Source organism: Oryctolagus cuniculus, chromosome 4 (assembly GCF_051225735.1).
Source record: "Oryctolagus cuniculus isolate XC-2025 breed Fujian yellow rabbit chromosome 4, ASM5122573v1, whole genome shotgun sequence".
Lineage (NCBI taxonomy): Eukaryota > Metazoa > Chordata > Mammalia > Lagomorpha > Leporidae > Oryctolagus > Oryctolagus cuniculus.
Genome location: NC_142870.1, coordinates 79,241,657 through 79,262,616, shown reverse-complemented (window position 1 = coordinate 79,262,616; position 20,960 = coordinate 79,241,657). Strand labels below are relative to the sequence as shown.

Below are 20,960 nucleotides of genomic sequence, written 5' to 3'. Positions count from 1 at the left end.
TAAATTCCAAAGCTAAAGGAGTACTGGTTTTAATTGTCTTAATCTTTTCACCAGAAAATAAATCATAATGGCCTTGGCTTCTCTTATGGATTCTGGTCATACTTTATAAAAATAGACAAAAGGATTTCACAAGCCTGTATCTGAAAGAAATCAGGTAGGCACAAGAATCTGACATAGTGGTTAAAATGCCACTTGGAATGCCCACATCCCAAATCAGAGTTTCTGGTTCAAGTCTCAACTCCTTCACTCTGATCCAGCTTTTTGCTAATGCACATCCCAGGAGGCAGCAGATGATAGTTCAAGTTCTTAGGGCCCCACCACACACGAGAGAAAACTGGACTGAGCTCCTGGCTCCCGGCTTTGGCCTGGCTTGGCCTGGCTTATCCTGGCTTAGCCTTGGCAGCTGTGGGCATTTGAGGAGCCGATGGAAGATGTGTGTGTGTGTGTGTGTGTGTGTGTGTGTGTGTCTGCCTTTCAAACAAAGCAAAAATAAATAAAATCTTAACAAAGAAGATTCCAGGTAAGAATATGTTTTTTAAAAAATCAGGTAAACATTTCGACAAGAACAAAATAGCTCTCAAGCATCAGCTCATATAAGAAGTTGAAAATTTAGTTAGAAATATAGATTTCTGGGGCCGGCACTGTAGCACAGTAGATGAAGCTGTCACTTTTGACATAGGCATTCCATATTAGAGTACTGGTTTGAGTCCCAGCTGGTCTACTTCCAATCCAGCTTCCTGATAATGTGCCTGGGAAGGCAGTAAAGGAGGATCCAAGTGCTTTTCCCCGTCACCCATGTGAGAGACCAAGATGGAGTTCCTGGCTCCTGGCTTCGGCCTGGCCCAGTCTCAGATTTTGGAGACATTTAGGAGAGTGAACCAGCATTCCTTCTGTCATTCCTTCTCTCCATTGCTCTGCCTTTCAAATAAACAAACAAATCTTTAAAAGAGAAAGATTTCTGCAGCAGGTGTTATATCAGAGTGGGTTACCAGCTCCTTGGGATATCTGCTTCCATATCAAAATACCAGTTCGAGCCCTAGCTCCTCCACTTCTTTAAAGATTTATTTATTTACTTGAGAGGCAGAGTTGCATACAGAGAGGGGGAGAGACAGAGAGGTCTTCCCTCCACTGATTCACTTCCCAAATGGCCACAACAGCTGGAACTGGGCCAATTCAAGCCAGGAGCTTTCTCCAGGTCTCCCACGTGGGTGCAGGGGCCCAAGCACTTGGGCCTTCCCCCACTGTTTTCCCAGGCTATCAGCAGGGGACTAGATTGGAAGTGGAGCAGTTGAGAATCAAACTGGATCCCACATGGAACGCCAGCAACACAGGCAGATGCCCAACCCACCACACTACAGCGCTGGCCCCACTCTTCCACTTCTGATCCAGCTTCCTGCTAACATGCCTGGGAGACAGCAGATGATAGCTGAAGTATTTGGGTTCCTACTGCCCAAGTGGGAGACCCACATGGAGACCCGGGTTCCTAGCTTCGTCATGGCCTAGCTCTGGCTATCGTGGCCTTATGGGGAGTGAAACAGTGGATAAAAGAGCCATTTCTCTCTCTCTCTCTCTCTCTATTTCCTTTTCTTTCTCTGTCTCTCTTTCAAATAAATAAATAATAAATCTTCAAAAAAAAAAAAAAGAAAGAAATGTAGATTTCTGGGCCCAGCCTGACAATTTTTTTTTTTTTTTTGAAAGGCAGAGAGAGAAAGACAAAGATCTTCTATCTACTGGTTCACTCTCTCAAATACCCACCACAGCCAGGGCTGGGCCAGGTTGAAGTCAGGAGCCTAAAATACAATCCGGGTCTTCCAAATGGGTGGTAGGGACTCAATCACCTAAACCATCACCTGCTGCCTCCCCTGGGAAGCTAGAATCAGGAGTGACTCAAACCCAAGCACTCCAATATGGGATGCAGGCCTCCCAGTTGACAGCTAGCCCAAACACCTATCCTCATTTATTACAATAGATTTTTAACTTTTGGCCTAAGCATAAGAAAGTAGGAAAATGTCTTACTTCATACCTTTAAGCATTTATTATTGAAATATAAAACTGCTGTCTTTCCAGACAGTGACCATTCTGGGAATTAATGTGAAGGTGAGCTGTGACTTATAGTTCCAACTACCTGCTTTATAGTATTTAAAAACAGACTGCACTATTTTATGGCTCACCCTTCTAGGATCCTAATAGAAATATTAGAAACAATATTTATTAATAAGTTTCCAACTTCCATGTAGTCTTCTAAGTTATTCTTTTCTTTTTAATGACTTAAAAGACAGAAAGATACGATTCAGGAGTGGGTAGTATGGTGCAGTGGGTTAAGCAGCACATTTTATATGTGCACCAGTTCAAGTTCTGGTTACTCCACTTCCAATCCATCTTTCTTTTAATGCATCCTTGGAGATAGCAGATGATGGCTCAACTGCTTGGGCCCTTGCCACCCACAAGGGAGACCCTGATGGAATTCTGGGCTACTGTTCCCAGCTCTGGCTGTTGTGAACATGTGGGAAGTGAACTGGGGAATGGAAGATCTCTCTCTGTCTCTCCTTCTGTGTCACTCTACCTTTCAAATAGATGAAAATAAACATTTAAAAAGAAAGATATGATTCATGTTCCCTAAAATATATACTGAGAGAATACCACTTCCATTCCATTCCAACGTTTCCTGAGTATCTACTGTATACAAAGGATTATGTCAGACATTTAGAAGACATAGTTCCTACTGTAGAGAAAGGCTACCCCCAAAATTAGACACTCAAATGAAAGGAGCAAATATAATACAGGCTACACTTCCCACCACTTTACTAATTAGAAAACTAGTTAGACAACTTGCATTTCCAATAGTCCTAAAATACAGTTTTTTAGAAGCAGAACACAGCAGTTATGTTCCTGGTCAAAGTTCTTTAAAGATCACCAGGGGACTGTTTCTATTATCAGTAGATTATAGTTTTCTGAGGAGGAAAAGTTCCAGAGTAACTAGATCTAGCATCCAGACCAGTCGAATCTAATAAACAAAAGAAGCTAGGATGGATGTGCAGTGAATAATGCCAGGCTTAATTAATTTGCAGGCTCCAATCCCCTTAGAATAAGCAGTCTCCACCAACTCAATAAATACACTCTCCTCTCTTTGTAAAATTTTTATCTTGGATTCTTCATGTAGTTTATTAAAAAAATACATAAAGCTTTAATTTTCTGGACTGTGCCAGAAGAGTAAGAAATGAGTCTACATCAAGGCTAAGCAAGGGACAGAACACCATGGAGTCTAGGCAGGCTCACGGTCATGAGAACCACGGGAGGAAGCAGTGAAGCTGTGGAAAGGTTTCAGAGGTTACAACAATTGCATGGGAGGATCCGGAAGCAGCAGCTTCCATTTGACAAGGGCCAAAGACACATTTTTAGGCCACTGGTTCCATGTTTCCTCACCTCTAACCCACAGAGAATCCCATACCTGCCTTTAGACAACAGAAAACTCACAGGGAAGCTGAGCAGTGGCCTGCACTTAGTCTCCTCAACAGCAACCATCACAGGTGAGGAACACCCGGCCCACGAAATCTCTGGGTCTGGCCCTGCCAAGACAACCGCAGGCAGGACCCAAAATTCAATAAATCTATATATGGCAGGGTCATTTTTAAGCTGATAATTTGATATGGCCTGTGAATTATGTTATAAATATCCAAATGGCCCTTGGCAGAAAAAAGGCTTCCCCCAACTCCTGTGTTAGAGGAAAAAGTCCAAATTACAATCTAGACAGTTCTGGGCAAACCTTAGGTAAAGGCTGGTGAAAATAAATTCCCACAATGCCAAACTACTCTAGCGATGGTTAGCAATCCCTTAGACCCGAGATAACAGGATGTTGACTACTTGTCCTCAGACCTTGGTGCGGTAATGACTGTGGGCCCCAGGTATCAGGAAAGCACCTCTCCAAAAGTAATAAAGCTCAACTCCTAAGTACATTTTTTATCTCCTTTCTGGCCACATGCTTTCATAAATGCCTCTTTTAAGATACAACATTTATACTGAAGCCAATCACTCATATTTTACTTAATTCATTTCCCAAACTTCACTCACCCATGTACCACTTTCAGAACTCTTCTCTGCATTCTATCTGTACTATTATTCTACCTACCGTGTAGTCTTTCAATTGACTTTTTGCCCTGTATTCCTTAACAATGTATCTGTGAAATATATTCTTTAACAATAATATCTATGAAATCAGTTGTGAAGGCTAGGTTTTTTTCCCCTAAACTAAAATAAATGAAGAAGGGCCAGCACTGTGGCGTGGCAGGTAAAGCTATCACCTGCAGCACTAGCATCCTATATGGGTGCCGGTTCGAGACCCGGCTCCTCCTCTTCCAATCCAGCTCTCTGCTATGGTCTGGGAAAGCAGTGGAGGATGGCACAAGTCCTTGAGCTCCTGCACCTGCTTGGGAGACCTGAAGAAGCTCCTGGCTCCTGGCTTCTGATCAGTGCTACTCTGGCTGTTGCGGCCATTTGGGGAGTGAACCATCAGATGGAAGACCTCTCTCTCTCTTCCTCTGACTCTCTGTAACTCTGCCTTTCTAATAAATAAATAAATCTTTTAACAAAAAAAAAAAAACACAACATGAAGAACTTTTTTGTTTTAGAAACACATGAGAAAGTTTCTGGAGAATTATTAATTTTTTAGATGTTCACCGGCTGATCAGGTTATCATACGTATGTTTCAGAACCAAAATGTGAGAAACAGGAATTTGGAACGCATTATTTTATTAAAGGTGCTGAGGTCTGTGGGAAAGGGGAGGAGTTAGTTTAGGGACATGTGGGTAGACTGAGACAGGAAGAGAAACAGGTACCAAGCACAGCCAGTGCTCATTTTGCTTTGCCTGTGCCCCCAGCCTCACGAGAAGTCTAATTCCTAGCAGGGGTGCTTGCAGTGCAGAGCATGCACAAGCCCTCGGGCTCCAAAACAGATCACGCCCACCCCTAGGAACAGGGCGGCCAACACGGGTTCAGACACGTCCATCTCCAACATCTGTCTAGAGCCACAGTTCAAGGCAGGTAGGTATAACCTCCACTTTACAAATGAGGAGACTGAGGCTCATTTTCTCAGTGTCACACTGCTAGCACCATACAAGTATGTGGCAGAGCCGGTACTTAAACCCAAGTGTCTTATATTTCTATGTCACTGTGCCGTATCAGTCTCCCAAAACCAATCAGGGGCAGGAACCTGTGACACAGAAACTATCTGGTCACTCATTTTGAATAGTAACAGTTTACACTGTAAGAGGCGGTATAGTATGAGAGTTAAAAGGTCGGATTCAGGAGCCAGACTGCCTGGGTTAAATCTTGGCTCCACCATGTGCCAGCCATGTAACCGAGGGCAGCTCTGACCTTGCATACCTCAATCTCCTCATCTGTGAAGTGTGGCAACTAATATTATCTACCTCCTAGGGTTGGTTTCAAGAAACCAGTAGCATCTACCACATAGGATTATGTAAAGATCCTGAAACACTTATGGAAACACACTCAAAGTGCTCTACTAAGTATCTGTTATTCTTTTTATTGATCATCACTATGGCAACACACATTATATAATGTGTATATACCATACACATTACCTCATTTAAGCCTTCCAATAACCTGTGAGGTAGATATGAATTCCATTTTGCTTTTCAGGAAATTAAAAGCCACAAAGTTTAAGCAACTTATTCAATTCCTAAACAAGTAAGTGAGAAGGCAGGGATTTAACCCAGGCCTAACTCTAAGAATTCTATGAGACAGTACCTCCCCAAATATGCAAACTCTTACTCAAATACACGCAGAGGAAGGCCACTGGCGCCCCTGAGAGAACCCGTTTTTCTTTCATAAGACATTTAGATTTTAATCAGTCACATACTAAATGGGTGTGATAGCTCTCAAAGTAGGAAACGCGCAGGTGTCCCATTAACACAGGGCATGCTCACAGGTTTCCGATTCAAGCAGTGCAGCTGAATACACTGGGATTTGTAGGCACTGCTACAGGGACTGCCTACTTCCTTACAGTCTTAACACGCAAGTAGCAGTAACATGGAATGTGGTGCGGAGCCACCTGTCAGCTGCGACCCCAGTATCTCCAGTCTGAAGCCTTGCATCTGCCCCAGGTGGATGACCCAAAAATTACAGCGGCACAAGTCTAAAGGGGCTTTCCCTGGCAAGAGACTCCAGCCAGCTGGGGATCGGCCGTCTCCTTCGATCTCCCCGACTTGTGGAGCCAATTGTCCGGGTCTCCTTTCTGCCTCGCCATTCCCCAAGGGCTATCAACAGGGCCTCAAGCTTCCTGTGTGCCAGCGCAGACAAAGCTCCGGGCTCAATATTCACCCAATCCCCACAAAACGCAAAGTAAGTCATCCTGCCTAAAACAAATAGTTAATGCCACCTCCAGTTCTCTCGCCTGCCCCAAACGGCCTAAGTGCCGGACCACCGTGTTTATGACATCTGGGCGCCAGGGAATCCCCGCCGCCGCCCGCGGGCAGCCCAGGACTCTCTCTTCTCCTCCTATCCCCACCCGCATCTCCCCGCTCCCGAAGCAGGTCGGCCGGGGGACAACCGCCGCCCGCGCGGCCCCGCAGACCACTCGATCCAAGGGGTCCATGGCCCCAAACGCCGGCCGCTCCAGGGCTCCGCGGCCGCACCACCACCACCCGACTCCACCCCACGCCCCGGGCATGGTTCCTGCCCAGGCGTAGGCATGTGGTCCCGACGAAGAGGGCCGAGGCGGGAGAGCCAAAGGTGCGATCGGCCAAAGAGGGGAGCGAGCGACCCCGCGCAGGGAAGAAACAGACTGAGAGGGGCCGGGCCGTACCTGCCGAGCCGCGACCCGCCGCTCCGAGTGACGCGCCACGCAGTGCATTGTGGGGCCCAGGAGTGGCCTTTCAGCGGGGCTGCCTCGCGTCCAACGTGGCCGGCGCCTGCGGAATCAAGCCCCGCCCCGTTCCCTCGGCCCGCCCCGGCCAATCGGGTTCTGTGGGAAGAACTCACTGACCCGCCTCCTCCAGGACAGACTGGCAGTTTCCCACGCACCTGCGCCGGGGGAGCCCGTCGTCCTCTGGGGACAGAGCTCTGTTGTCCCCGAGAAATTAGGCTAATCGCTCCCGCCTGCTGCCGGATTGTCTCTCGCAGGCGGTCCCACAGCAAACTGTTATCCGAGGGGCAGGGGGAAAAGCCCCCTCGCGGGGGGGGGGGGGGAGGGAGGGAGGAACCAGCCTCTGTCTGCCGCCGCGCACAAGGGCAGTGCCAGGTGCTGGCCCCGTGGCTTGGCCTCTTCAAGTCTTGTCATGGTCACACATTGTTAACCAAGCATTTCCCGAGTGTTTACCGCGCACAGCATTGTGTTAGGCATCCGGTTACAGGAGTGAACCTAACGCTGGATGGGATTTAAAGTACCATTATAAGATTAAGCTACATTAGCATAAATCGTTGTCATAATTATTACATGTGATCAGTACTATAAAAGGGAAAGTGGTGGGTGCTGTGATGGGTTATTTTGGACAGCCATGGAAAAGGCCTCTGAATAAGTGCCTTTTAAACTCCCAGGCCTGTTAACGGGCCTCAAAGAATGTTCCAGGTCAAGGGAAACGTGATGGCTAGGCTCTCGGGGCATGAAGGAACTTGGAGTGTTCTGGGAACTGACAAGAAGTCGGTGTGGAGGAGTGCAAAGAGCAAGGACAGCTGGGCAGAGATGAGGCCAGGGCAGACCGCGCTGGCTCTTGCTGGCCACTTGATAGATTTCAGACTGCGACTGGAAGGCATCCTGGGGTCAAAAGGCAGCTAGTGAAGACTGTTCTGTGGGATCTGATTTACATATTTAAAAGCTCACTGAGGCTGTTTGTGGAGAACAGATTGGAAGAGGACAAGGGGTGCTAGAAGGCCAGTTTGGAGGCAGTTGTGAAGGCCAGCGATGACAGTGGCTTGAACTGGGGTAACGGCAGTACAGACAGCGAGATGGATAATTTCAAGATATGTATAAATCAAAGGCGGAAAATAAAGAACTTACAGATTGGTTTGCCGGGAAGCACCAAGCAGTCAGGATGACTCCTTAAGTAACCAAACGGATGAAGAAGCCATTCGTTGCTGCATATGTTAAATTTCAGACGCTATAAATGGAGTTTTTTGATAGGTAAGTCTATAGTTCAGAAGATCTGACCTAACTATGTAAATTTCATGGTTGTTGGAGTGAGTTAACCCAGCAACTTCCACTAGACATATTCAACAATATCTATTTATATGTTCACCAAAATACATGTATCAATCCTATAAATCTATTAATCCTATAAATACTATTACACATGTATTTTGGTGAATATATAGATACATGTATAATAATATTTATAGGATTAATACATTTTAGAGTAATCACATAGTGTACTATACAGGAAAGCAAATTGTTAAGGTAGGTGAGTAGCCTGTGTGTGTGTGAGGGACAGAAGGAAAATGGGAATTTCTGTTTAATGGAACAAGGAAGCGAACCAGTATTGAATCAAAAGTCTTACCATTGTTCCATAGCTTGGTTGGGTGTCTCCCTGGGGATAGCTTAGGGGAATCTCATCTGCTCTTCATCAAAAGGAGCTATTACGAAGTTCTGGGTGGGAGTGTGCACCCAGGAAGCTCTCCACCCCGCAATGTTCCAGAAAAGGTGGAGAGGCAGGGGACAGACGGCCCACATGCAACTTGTGTGAAAACTCCAGTCTGAATGCAGATGGGGCTCTCTGTCCTTTCCTGAGAGGCCCACCTTTTCTGTCAGGTGTATGCTCTTCGTTATTTCTCTTCATTTTTTAAAAAAGATTATTTATTTATTTGAAGTCGGAGTTAGAGATCTTTTAACTGCTGGTCCACTCCCTAGATGGAGGGCTGGGCCAAGCCGAAGCCAGGAGCCAGGGGCTTTTCCCAGGTCTTCCTTGTGGATGGCAGAAGCCCCAGCACTTGGGCCATCTTTTATTGCTTTTCCCAGGCCATTAGCAGGGAGCCGATTCAGAAGTGGAGCAGCCGGCACATGCACTGGCGCCCACACGGGATGCTGGCATCGCAGGTGGTGGCTTTACTCACTGCATCACAACACTGGCCCCTATTTATCTTCATTAAATTTTGCTAGTGTGCTTACCGCTGCTCTCTGTCTCACAACATAATTCCTTCTTGCATGAAGACAAGAACTCTGAGCAACTGATGTCTAGGAACTGAAGGAAGCCATGAAGAGTACTGTATGCTTGCTTCCTGAAAAGGCAGAACTCAGAACTGACTGAGACAGCTGACCTTTGTGGGACAGAGTAGCAGGGGAAGAGCTCCAGAACTGGACCTAAGGGTTCCCTTGAGTCGTCGCTGTGGGTTTAGGGGTAGACTCTGTGAGGCTACAACTCTTGGGTAAATTTAAACTCAACAACTGTTAGAGTTTGATTAGTTTGGAAACAATTATCTTCTAACTAACTGGAATTGAGAAATCTTATTAAAAACCTGTAGTATTTGGTAAAGGATCCCAGACAGGCTACACGCCACAAATTAAGCAAGGGGCAGGTGTAGTGGCACAAAAGGTTAATAAACTGCTTGGGATGCCTGCATTCCATATTGGAGCACATGGTTCAAGTCCCAGATACTCCATGCTTCTGATGCAGCTTCCTGCCAATGTACTTAAGAAACAGCAGATGATGGGCTAAGTACTTGAGTTCCTGTCACCCATGTGGTAGATCAGGACTGAATTTCAGAGTTCTTGCTTCAGCCTGGCCTAGCCCTGACTGTTGCTGTCATTTGGGAAGTGAACCAGTGATGGAAGATATCTCTCCCTCTCACTCTGTCTCTGTCTCTCCCCCTCCTCCTCTGTTACTCTTCCTTTCAAATAAATAAACAAATAAAATGATCAAAATAGAAATAAAGCTAAAGTATTCCAATGGTAAAGACTAGACTCATTCAAAGCTAAAGTTGATGTACAAGTAAATTAACTGCTTGCTTGAATGAAACTTAACAGTCTTTAAAGACAACAAAATCCAGACACTCAACTATGTACTACCAACAATGTTAAGTAGCCAATCAAAAATTACTATACAGGTGAAAAAGCAGAAGTCAGTCAACAGAAATAGATGCATAAATTACAAAGATGATGAGATTAGATTTTAAAGCACAGAAGGACTTTAAAGCATTATAAATATGGCCAAGCATTTAAAGGAACATAACTATAATGTAAGAAACAGAAACCATACAAAGGAACAAATCACCAACTTCTAAAAAATTCCAGAAAAAATACAATATTTTAAGTAAAAGCTTCACTGTAGGGCTTAACAGCAGATTTGATACTGATGAAGAAAAGATCAGGAAACAACTTAAGAGATGGGCCAAGGACCTCAATAGACATTTTTCAAAAGAGGAAATCCAAATGGCCAACAGGCACATGAAAAAATGTTCAGGATCACTAGCCATCAGGGAAATGCAAATCAAAACTACAATGAGGTTTCACCTCACCCCGGTTAGAATGGCTCACATACAGAAATCTACCAACAACAGATGCTGGCAAGGATGTGGGGAAAAAGGGACACTAACCCACTGTTGGTGGGAATGCAAACTGGTAAAGCCACTATGGAAGTCAGTCTGGAGATTCCTCAGAAACCTGAATATAACCCTACCATACAACCCAACCATCCTACTCCTTGGAATTTACCCAAAGGAAATTAAATTGGCAAACAAAAAAGCGGTCTGCACCTTAACGTTTATTGCAGCTCAATTCACAATAGCTAAGACCTGGAATCAACCCAAATGCCCATCAACAGTAGACTGGATAAAGAAATTATGGGACATGTACTCTATAGAATACTATACAGCAGTCAAAAACAATGAAATCCGGTCAGTTGCAACAAAATGGAGGAATCTGGAAAACATCATGCTGAGTGAAATAAGCCAATCCCAAAGGGACAAATATCATATGCTCTCCCTGATCGGTGACAACTAACCAAGCACCAAAAAGGAAACCTGTTGAAGTGAAATGGACACTACGAGAAACAGTGACTTGATCAGCCCTTGTCCTGACTGTTGATGGACAACTTAATACTTTATCCCTTTTAGTATTTTTTGTTCTACTTAATACTATTGGTTGAACTCTGTAACTAACACACAATTATTCTTAGGTGTTTAAATTTAACTGAAAAGTGATCCCTGTTAAATATAAGAGTGGGAATAAGAGAAGGAGGAGATGTACAATTTGGGACATGCTCAATCGGACTTGCCCCAAATGGTAGAGTTAGAAATGTGCCAGGGGATTCCAATTCAATCCCATCAAGGTGGCATGTACTAATGCCATCTCACTAGTCCAAGTGATCAATTTCTGTTCACAATTGATCATAATGATAGGACTAAAAGTCAAAGGGATCACATAAACAAGACTAATGTCTGCTAATACTAACTGGTAGAATAAAAAAGGGAGAGAACAATCCAATGTGGGAATCGGGATACACAGCAGATTCATAGAATGGCAGATGTCCTAAACAGCACTCTGGCCTCAGAATCAGCCCTTAAGGCACTCAGATCTGGCTGAAGAGCCCATGAGAGTATTTTAGGCATGGAAAGCCAAGACACTCTCGCAAAAAAAAAAAAAAACTATATGAAAGATCTGTGCTAGTGATATCCCAGTGGAAAAAATGGGTCATCAAAGAAGGAGGTACCTTTCTCTGAAGGGAGGAGAGAACTTCCATTTTGACTATGATCTTGTCTAAATAAGATCAGAGTCAACGAACTCAAAAGGCCTCCATAGCCTTGGCAACTCATGACAAGAGCCTAGGGTGATTACTGACACCATAAACAAGAGTGTCAATTTGTTAAGTCAACAACAGGAGTCACTGTGCACTTACTCCTCATGTAGGATCTCTGTCCTTAATGTGTTGTACATTGTGAATTAATGCTATAACTAGTACTGAAACAGTATTTTACGCTTTATGTTTCTGTGTGGGTGCAAACTGTTGAAATCTTTACTTAATATATACTAAATTGATCTTCTGTATATAAAGATAATTGAAAATGAATCTTGATGTGAATGGAATGGGAGAGGGGAGGGTTGTGGGTGGGAGGGAAGTTATGGGGGGGAAAGAGCTATAGTAATCCAAAAGCTGTACTTTGGAAATTTATATTCATTAAATAAAAGTTAAAAAAAGAAAAGATCAGGAAACAAAAAACAACAAAACAATTATCTATATTAAAGATAAATGGAAGAAAAGCCAAAAAGAAAGAACAGAAGCTTGGTGACCTGTGGGTCAATACAAAGTTATCTAACGCATGTGCATTCAGAGTCCTAAAAGGGAGGGGAAGAGATAGCAAACATTTATTAATATTTTTCTAAATTTGATAAATCATGAATCTGCAGATATAGGAAATAAGATAGCCACCAATAGGATAAACATAAAGTTTATCCACAAAGTTATTACAATCAAACTATTGAAATCAATAATTGAAAGAAAATATTGGCAACAACCAGAGAGACACTGATGCCACATTGCATACAGGGAAAAAGATAAGAATACAAGCCAGAACACAATGAAATCATTTATCTTTCAAAAGAAAAAAAGTCAACCTCTAATTCTATATCTAGCAAAACTTCTGTCAAAAAATGGATGTGAAATAAAGACATTTTCAGACAAGCAAAAGATGAGAGAATGCTAGTACACTACTTGGATTCTAAGTGTAATAAATGCTGAAGAAAGTTCTTCAAATTAAATGAAAATGATTCCAGGCCGGCGCTGCAGCTCACTTGGCTAATCCTCTGCCTGTGGCTCCAGCACCCTGGGTTCTAGTCTCCGTCGGGGTGCCGGATTCTACCCCGGTTGCCCCTCTTCCAGGCCAGCTCTCTGCTGTGGCCCGGGAAGGCAGTGGAGGATAGCCCAAGTGCTTGGGCCCTGCACCCATATGGGAAACCAGGAGAAGCACCTGGCTCCTGGCTTCAGATCAGTGCTGTGGGGAGCAATCCGGACTAGACTAAGTTGCTCGAATTAGGACTTATTCTATGCATCTGCTCTCCCACAATATGGCGCTGGGAGAGAAGTAAACAGCTTCCGCACAGCTGCCTCCAGTTCAACCAATTAACTGTAGGACTTGCTCCTGATTGGAGAGCAGCGTACTCAGCCGAGTTGGGATTGGCGGAGGAGGACTATAAAGGAGGAGAGAGACGGCATGCACGAGGAACATCTATGGGGAACATCTAAGGGAACCCGTGCAGCCCCCAGAGAGCCGGCCGGCGGTGTGCCGCTCCCCTGCGGAAGTGGGGAATGCGGCCAGGGGGAACTGCCCTTCCACGGAGGTGGAAGGGATAGTAGCCAACCCGGGAAGAACCAGCAGCAAACCCGGGGAGGGCCGAGCAGACGAAAGAACAGCGCAGGGTCCTGTGTCGTTCCTCCACGAAGAGGGGGAGCGACATAATGGTGCCGTGACTCGGATATGAAGCCTAGGCAGGGTTTAGTGTCGTTCCCCCATGAAGACGGGGAGCGACATAATGGTGCCGTGACTCGGATAGGAAACTTAGGACGGATAGCAAACTTAGGAGGGAAGAAACGGGAAGAACTGGGAAAATATCGGAGAGAGAGACTAGCAAACAGCCTAGGGAAAAGCCGGACGAAAAAGGAGCCGGAAGAAGCTATTGAAAGCCTAGGCATAGACTCGGATACGGACTACGGGGGGAAGCTGGGAGGAATCTCTAAGGTTGAAAGCGAAAGTGAAAGCTAGAACAAACAGACTCAGATGCGGACTGTGGGGAGAGGCCAGGAGAAATGAGGGAGGAGTATTGTTGGAGGAAAGCTTGGGAAATATACCGGGTAGAGAAAAATGTTAGGGAAATTGAAGCCGCGGGGGGCAGGCCGAGGCGGAAACGAAAGCCACTTTGGGGTTCTCAAGTTAGCCCGGGAATAGGGGGCGAAAAGTTAAAACCAGAAGCTGAGACGCAAGCCAGATTGGGATCCGTCTGATTAGCCCGGGGAGCAAAGGACGGGAAGCCAAATCGTGAGGCGGAGACGTACGCTGGGTTGAATTCGCCAGGCTAGCCCGGGGAACTTAGATTGAATCCTAGTGGTGGAGACGCAAGCTACGCTGTGTTACTCGCGGAAGCCGCCGCGTGCAGAGAGAGCACGGGGCGTGAATAGATAGGGAACGCTGGCGTAGGCCGTGGTTCAGACGCGAAAGGGTTAAGCGTGGAGACCGCGGACCGCGCAAAGCCGGGAAGCTGCGCAGATGAGAGAGGCGCGCGGGCTGAAGCGGCTCAGAGCCGGCGAGGCGCGGAGAAGCAGCCTCGGGGCGGAGCCCGCTGGCGGGGCGAGGCGCCGGGAAGCTGCGCGGAGCCGTGAAGCTGCCGGCAGGGCGAGGTGCCGGGAAGCTGCGGGGATAAGAGAAACAGAAGTTTTAGAAGTAAAGTGAGAGAAATAGGAATGCTGGAAGATAGAAGTAAAATGGGAGAAATAGGAATGCCCGGAGATAGAGAAATAGAGAAAAATAAGGCCTCCCCTCAACATGCCAATTAGAAGGCTTGGATTCGGTCTGCCTAATCAAGTGAGGCGATGAGCACCTGCGGGCAGCTAGCAGCTTATGCGCCGCAGGTCACCGAAGACAGGCACGAATTAACATCAGTAAGGCTTCCCCACAATACAACAATATTAAGCTTGGATTCGGTCTGCCTGATTTAAGGCGGTAAGCGCCAGCAAAGCTCGACCAGAGTATGAGCTGCAGGTCACCGAAGATAGGCACGAACCAACACTAATAAGTCTCCCCCACAATACGGCAATGAGAAGGCTTGGATTCGGTTTGCCTGATAGGTTTTGTAAACACCTGCAGGCAGTTCTAGCAGAGCAGAGCATGCGCTGCAGGGCACCGAACACAGGCACGCATCAGCGCCTAAAAACCTCCACACAATGGCGAAGAGAGGACCCGGATTCGGTTTTCCTGATTGATAGGACTTGTAAGAGCCTGTGGCAACTCTAGCAAGTACAGCAGAGTGTGTGCTGCGGGACACCGAAGACAGGCGCGTATCAACGCCAAAAAATAAAAAGAAAGGGGGATCTGTGGGGAGCAATCCGGACTAGACTAAGTTGCTCGAATTAGGACTTATTCTATGCATCTGCTCTCCCACAATATGGCGCTGGGAGAGAAGTAAACAGCTTCCGCACAGCTGCCTCCAGTTCAACCAATTAACTGTAGGACTTGCTCCTGATTGGAGAGCAGCGTACTCAGCCGAGTTGGGATTGGCGGAGGAGGACTATAAAGGAGGAGAGAGACGGCATGCACGAGGAACATCTATGGGGAACATCTAAGGGAACCCGTGCAGCCCCCAGAGAGCCGGCCGGCGGTGTGCCGCTCCCCTGCGGAAGTGGGGAATGCGGCCAGGGGGAACTGCCCTTCCACGGAGGTGGAAGGGATAGTAGCCAACCCGGGAAGAACCAGCAGCAAACCCGGGGAGGGCCGAGCAGACGAAAGAACAGCGCAGGGTCCTGTGTCGTTCCTCCACGAAGAGGGGGAGCGACAAGTGCAGCACTGGCCATAGCGGCCATTTGGGGAGTGAACCAACGGAAAAGGAAGACCTTTCTTTCTGTCTCTCTCTCTCACTGTCCACTCTGCCTGTCAAAAAAAAAAAAATTTGAAAATAATTCCAGAAACTTGAATCCACACAAAAGGAACAAAAAGTACCAGAAATGGTGAATATGTGAATCATATAAAGATTTTTCTTCTTTTTAAATCTCTGATCTAATTAACGTATGTTGAATCTGAGCTTGGCCATGTGAGGCCAGGAGCTGGAAGAACACTTGTAGAGCTGTAGGTAGATGGGGCATTATTTATTCAACCAGTATCACAGCAGCAGCAGCAGCAACAGCCCAACAGTTAATTATAGGAGGTTTCCACGGAACTGGTCGCTAGCCAAGTGGTTACCCAGCAGAAAGTGCATCAGCCTTTCTGGGCCTGCTGTTGGGCAGAAAATGCAGCAGCCACAGGGGCCTGCCCAGCTGTCACAGAGACACAGTTAATAGAATAGAACTTAATATGCACTATTCAACATGTTTACCTGGACTTTCTTATGTTCCAACACCATATAAAGCAAAAATTGTAACAATTTTTATAAAGTTTATGACAAATGAAGCAAAAGATATATTAATAGTATCATAAAGGAAGAGTGAATGGGTTGGCCGGCGCCGCAACTCACTAGGCTAATCTTCCGCCTGCGGCACCGGCACCCTGGGTTCTAGTCCCGGTTGGGGCGCCGGATTCTGTCCCGGTTGCTCCTCTTCCAGGCCAGCTCTCTGCTGTGGCCCGGGAGTGCAGTGGAGGATGGCCCAAGTGTTTGGGCCCTGCACCCTCATGGGAGACCAGGAGAAGCACCTGGCTCCTGGCATCGGATCAGTGCGGTGCGCCGGCTGCAGCAGCCATTGAGGGGTGAACCAATGGAAAAGGAAGACCTTTCTCTTTGTCTCTTTCTCTCTCTCACTGTCCACTCTGCCTGTCAAAACAAACAAACAAACGAACAAACAAAGTGAATGGGTATATACCATTATAAGATTCTTAGTCTACATGAAGTGACATGACATTGTTTGAAAGTAGAAGTAATTAAAAACAAGTAAGTCAATAGAGAAACTAAAATTAGAATAATATCAAGACAATTCAAAAGAAAGCAAGAAAAATGGAGCAAAGAGTAAATGGGAAATAAAAGGATGCAAATAATCAATATTATAAATTTAAACCCAGCCATAGTTATATTAAATGTAAGTGATCGAAACCCTTAATTAAAGGTGAATGTTGTAACATTGGGTTCTTTTAAAAGGTAAGACTTGGCAGTATGTTATCTACAAGCTCACCTTAAAAAAAAAGTTACCTTAAATATAAACACATGGGTCAAACATAAAGTGATAACAGTGAAAAACACAATCACTAATCAAAAAAAAAAAAAAAGATGAAGTAGTGGGGGAGATGTTGTGGGTCAGCAAGTTAAGCTGGGTTGGCCATATTCCATATCGAAGTGCCTGGGAGTGAGTCCTTCCTTGCTTATGATCCCTGTGAATGTGCCACAAGGCTGTGGGTGAGAGTCCAAGTACTTGGTTCCTGCCACTCAGGCTCCTGGCTTTGGCCTGCGCCAGTCCCAGCTATTGCAGGTATTTGGGAAGTAAATCAGATGGAAGATCTCTTTCTCTCTGTCTCTCCTCTCCCTGTCACTCTGCCTTTCAAATACATAAATCTTTAAAAAAAAAAATGGACAAGGAAGGTTGGTATTGTGGTACAGCAGAGTAAGCTGCCACCAGCAATGTCGGCATACCATATGTGTGCCAGTTCAAGTCCCAGCTGCTCCACTTCTTTTTTTATTATTAAGATTTATTTATTTGAAAGGCAGAATTACAGAGAGAGAGATCTTCCATCTGCTGGTTCACTCCTCAAATGGCTAAACAACTGGGACTGGGCTGAAGCCAGGAGCTAAGAGCTTCTTCCAGGTCACCCTCGTGGCTGCAGGGACCCAAGCACTTGGGCCATCATTTGCTGCCTCCCAGGCGTGTTAGCAGGAAGCTGGATCTGAAGTGCTGGGTAGCCTGGAGGCAGTCTGATATGGGATGCAGATGTCTCAAGAAGTAGCTTAATGTGTATGCCACAACACCTACCTTGCCCCTAAAGAAGTTTTTAAATCAAAAAGGCATAGCAAACCTAAATTGTTATGAATCTAATGAGAGTTTCAAAGCACATGAAACAAAGACTAATAAAATCAAAAAGAGAAATACAGAGGTCCCCAATTATAGGTGGAAATTCTACCTCTCTTAGTAGTAAGTGAACAAGAAGACAAAAATATCAATAAAGATGTAGAAAAAGTGAACAATACTGTCTACCACCTTAACAGAATATTTTTAGAACACTTCACCGAACAGCACAACACACATTCTTTTTGAGTGCACGCTATGGCACATCGGATTAAAGTCCTGGCCTGCAGCGCTGGCATCTCACATGGGCACCAGTTCGAGTATCAACTACTCCACTTTTTTTTTTTCTTTTTTTTGGACAGGCAGAGTTAGACAGTGAGAGAGAGACAGAGAGAAAGGTCTTCCTTCCATTGGTTCACCTCCCAAATGGCCGCTAAGGCTGGTGCGCTGCGCCAATCAGAAGCCAGAAGCCAGGAGCCAGGTGCCTCCTCTTGGTCTCCCGTGCGGGTGCAGGGCTCAAGGATCTGGGCCATCCTCCACTGCCTTCCCCTGGCCACAGCAGAGAGCTGGACTGGAAGAGGAGCAACTGGGACAGAATCCGGCACCCCGACCAGGACTAGAACCTGGGGTGCCAGCGCCACAGGAGGAGGATTAGCCTAGCGAGCTGCAGCACCGGCCGACTCCACTTTTCTTTTTAAAGATTTATTTTATTTATTTGAAAGACAGAGTTACAGAGAGATGTAGAGCCAGAGAGAGAGAGAGAGATCTTCCATCCACTGGTTTACTCCCCAAATGACCACAACAGCCAGAGCTGAGCTGATCTGAAGCCAGGAGACAGGAGCTTCTTCCGGATCTCCCACGTGGGTGCAGGGGCCTAAGGACTTGAGCCATCTTCTACTGTTTTCCCAGGCCATAGCAGAGAGCTGGATTGGAAGTGGAGCAGCTGGGACTCGAACGTGCACCCATATGAGACGAGGGAGCTGCAGGCCAAGGCTTTAACTCGCTGCGCCATAGCACCGGCCCTTATCTCCACTTCTGATCCAGCTCCCTGATAATGGCCTGGGAAAGCAGTGGACAGTGGCCCAAGTGCTTGGGCCCTGCACCCACATGGGAGACCCCAATGAAAGTCGTGGCTCCTGGCTTCTGGCTCCTGGCTTCAGGCTGGCCCTGCCCTAGACATTGCTGCCATCTGGGAAGTAAACCAGTAGATGTAAGATTCTCCCTCTCTCTCTCTTTCTCCCCCCACCCCGTAACTCTGCGTTTCAAATAAATGAAATAAATACATATTTTTGAAAAGGTTGCCTGAATGGTTGGGTTAACTGGAACAGTCTAGGGTGGTGACAATGCTCTGTGTCTTGACGGGGGGGGGGGGGGGGGGTGTTTCAGCTGCACAGGTGTATGCATTTTTCAGAACTCATTAAGTAACTACCTTAAGATTTTTTGCATTTCATTATAAGTAAATTTTACCTCAAAAGGAAAAAAAAGGCATATAAATATTGAGTTCTAATTAGCAATTCTGAAGCTGCTTTCCATATCTTCTAGACTTGAGCAAATGAGAAAGCAGATAAAGGAAACTGGAGCCAGACTTCTCCTGTTAGGGAAGGAAGTTAAACATAAGGGAGCTACGTAAAAATAAAGGTGTCAAATGCCATTTGCACTAAAAAGAGCCAAAGAGCCTTGGGGGAGATGTTGATCTCAGAGCTGGGGCACAGGGACTATGATGTGGGTCTCAATTCTTCTGTGTCAGAAAACAAGAAATTGCCTAAGTGTGACAGGGCTGTATCAAAAGAACATAGGAGCCAGCTTGAAGGAACTGTCACTGATCAGATCGTGAACCATAAGAGCATCTAACCACAAAAATGAGTGTCACGTTCTAAAACTCAGTGAATAGTTTCCATATCAACCACAGCTAACTCTTCTGTTGGCCGAACCCGCTAGGCCAAGAATCTGGTAGGCCTCTTTTCCCAAGAGGAAATTTAGAGGAAGGGAGTGAGACAAAGCCCTGCTGAACCTGTTGCTCTCAAGGCTACAACTGATACTGCTGTGGACTGAATGTTTATGTCCTCCAAAATTCTTATGCGGAAGCCCTAATTCCCAGTGTGATCCTATTTGGAGGCAATGCTTTAGACGGGTAACTAAACTAGATCAGTGTGTGTGTGTGTGTGTGTGTGTGTGTTGCTTATGATAGAATTAATACCCTCATAAAAAGAGGAGGGTATGAGCTTTCAGTTTCTCTCTCTTTGCTATTTGAATTTGTAGCCAGAAGGCAGCCATCTGCAAGCCAGGAAGAGGGCCCACCTAAGTCCATGCTGGCTCCCTGACCTTGGACCTGTAGCCTCCAGAATGGTGCAAAAGACCTGTCTGCTAAGCCGCCCTGTCTCTGATGTTCTGTGATAGCACTCAAGATGACCGAGAAACCCTCCTTCACTTATTCAATCTAGACGTCCCATGTCTTCAGTGACCAACTCTGCTGGCCTTGGTGGCTTGCTGAGTGGCATGACCCAGCTCTCAACCCTAAGGTAGCTGGGTCCTGGCCGTCGTATGCTGATCAGGCCATGCTCACTGTCGTATTTTTTCAGTCATGATTGGGGAAAGGAGTACCAGAAGGCTCCCACGTGGGCCACTTGAGTGCTTCCCCATCCTCCAGGCCCCCACTGTGTAAGAGCAGCCCTATTCGCCTTGATGGCCAACAACCCCTGCCGAGACAGTGACTCTCTTCTTACCTGGTCCCTGGACACAAGGAGCCAAGTGTGCTCAGACAGCGGCCACGGCTGATAATCCAGCAGGACTCTCGTTGAATCCCCTGGTGAAGGTGTGCCACTTTTGGAGACTAGGAGCTCGAACTCCCCAGATCCCAGAGCTGTGAAAACAGCAACAACATTGTTTCCATCGGCTCACTGAGCATGATGAAGTTAATTCCACTCTGTCTGCTGGCCCCCAGACCCGTGTGCTGCTTCGGTTGGGGGTACAGGAATGGTGAAGTGGGGTGAAGGCTCTCTGCCTCCCAGTCCTTCATCCTTGGGTTCTTCTGTTGTGCAAGCCGAGGGTAATACTGGCAGCTGCGCCTCTAGTCTGCCCCTCTGGATGCCAGGTTCTATTAACCATTTCCTTGATTCTCTGCAGTCAGGCCCACTGGCTGTCACTCTGAGGGCCCCACCCCTGCCTGTAGTGGCTGAGCATTGGCACATGGCCTCTGCTTATTTAAAGTCCTAGGATATAGGGAGCTAAATTCTGTGACTCAGCCTGCTACCATCAGCCCTGGCTTTCAGAAAGCCGGAGATGAACTCCTTAGTGATGCCTGCTCTTTCCCCCCATTCCTTGGGACTG

General features: G+C 46.3%; 1 protein-coding gene across 8 annotated transcripts in view; it reads right to left on the bottom strand.

Annotated features, from left to right (window-relative positions):
- Positions 1–6,864, bottom strand: part of SEC22A (SEC22 homolog A, vesicle trafficking protein) — a 59,514-nt gene extending 52,650 nt beyond the window's left edge. For all 8 annotated transcript variants that reach the window (XM_089331811.1, XM_089331812.1, XM_070072209.2 and 5 more), the window contains exon 1: positions 6,821–6,864. The gene's annotated coding sequence lies outside the window, so the exon portion shown is untranslated. The remainder of the gene's footprint in view (positions 1–6,820) is intronic.
- Positions 6,865–20,960: the final 14,096 nt, after the last annotated feature.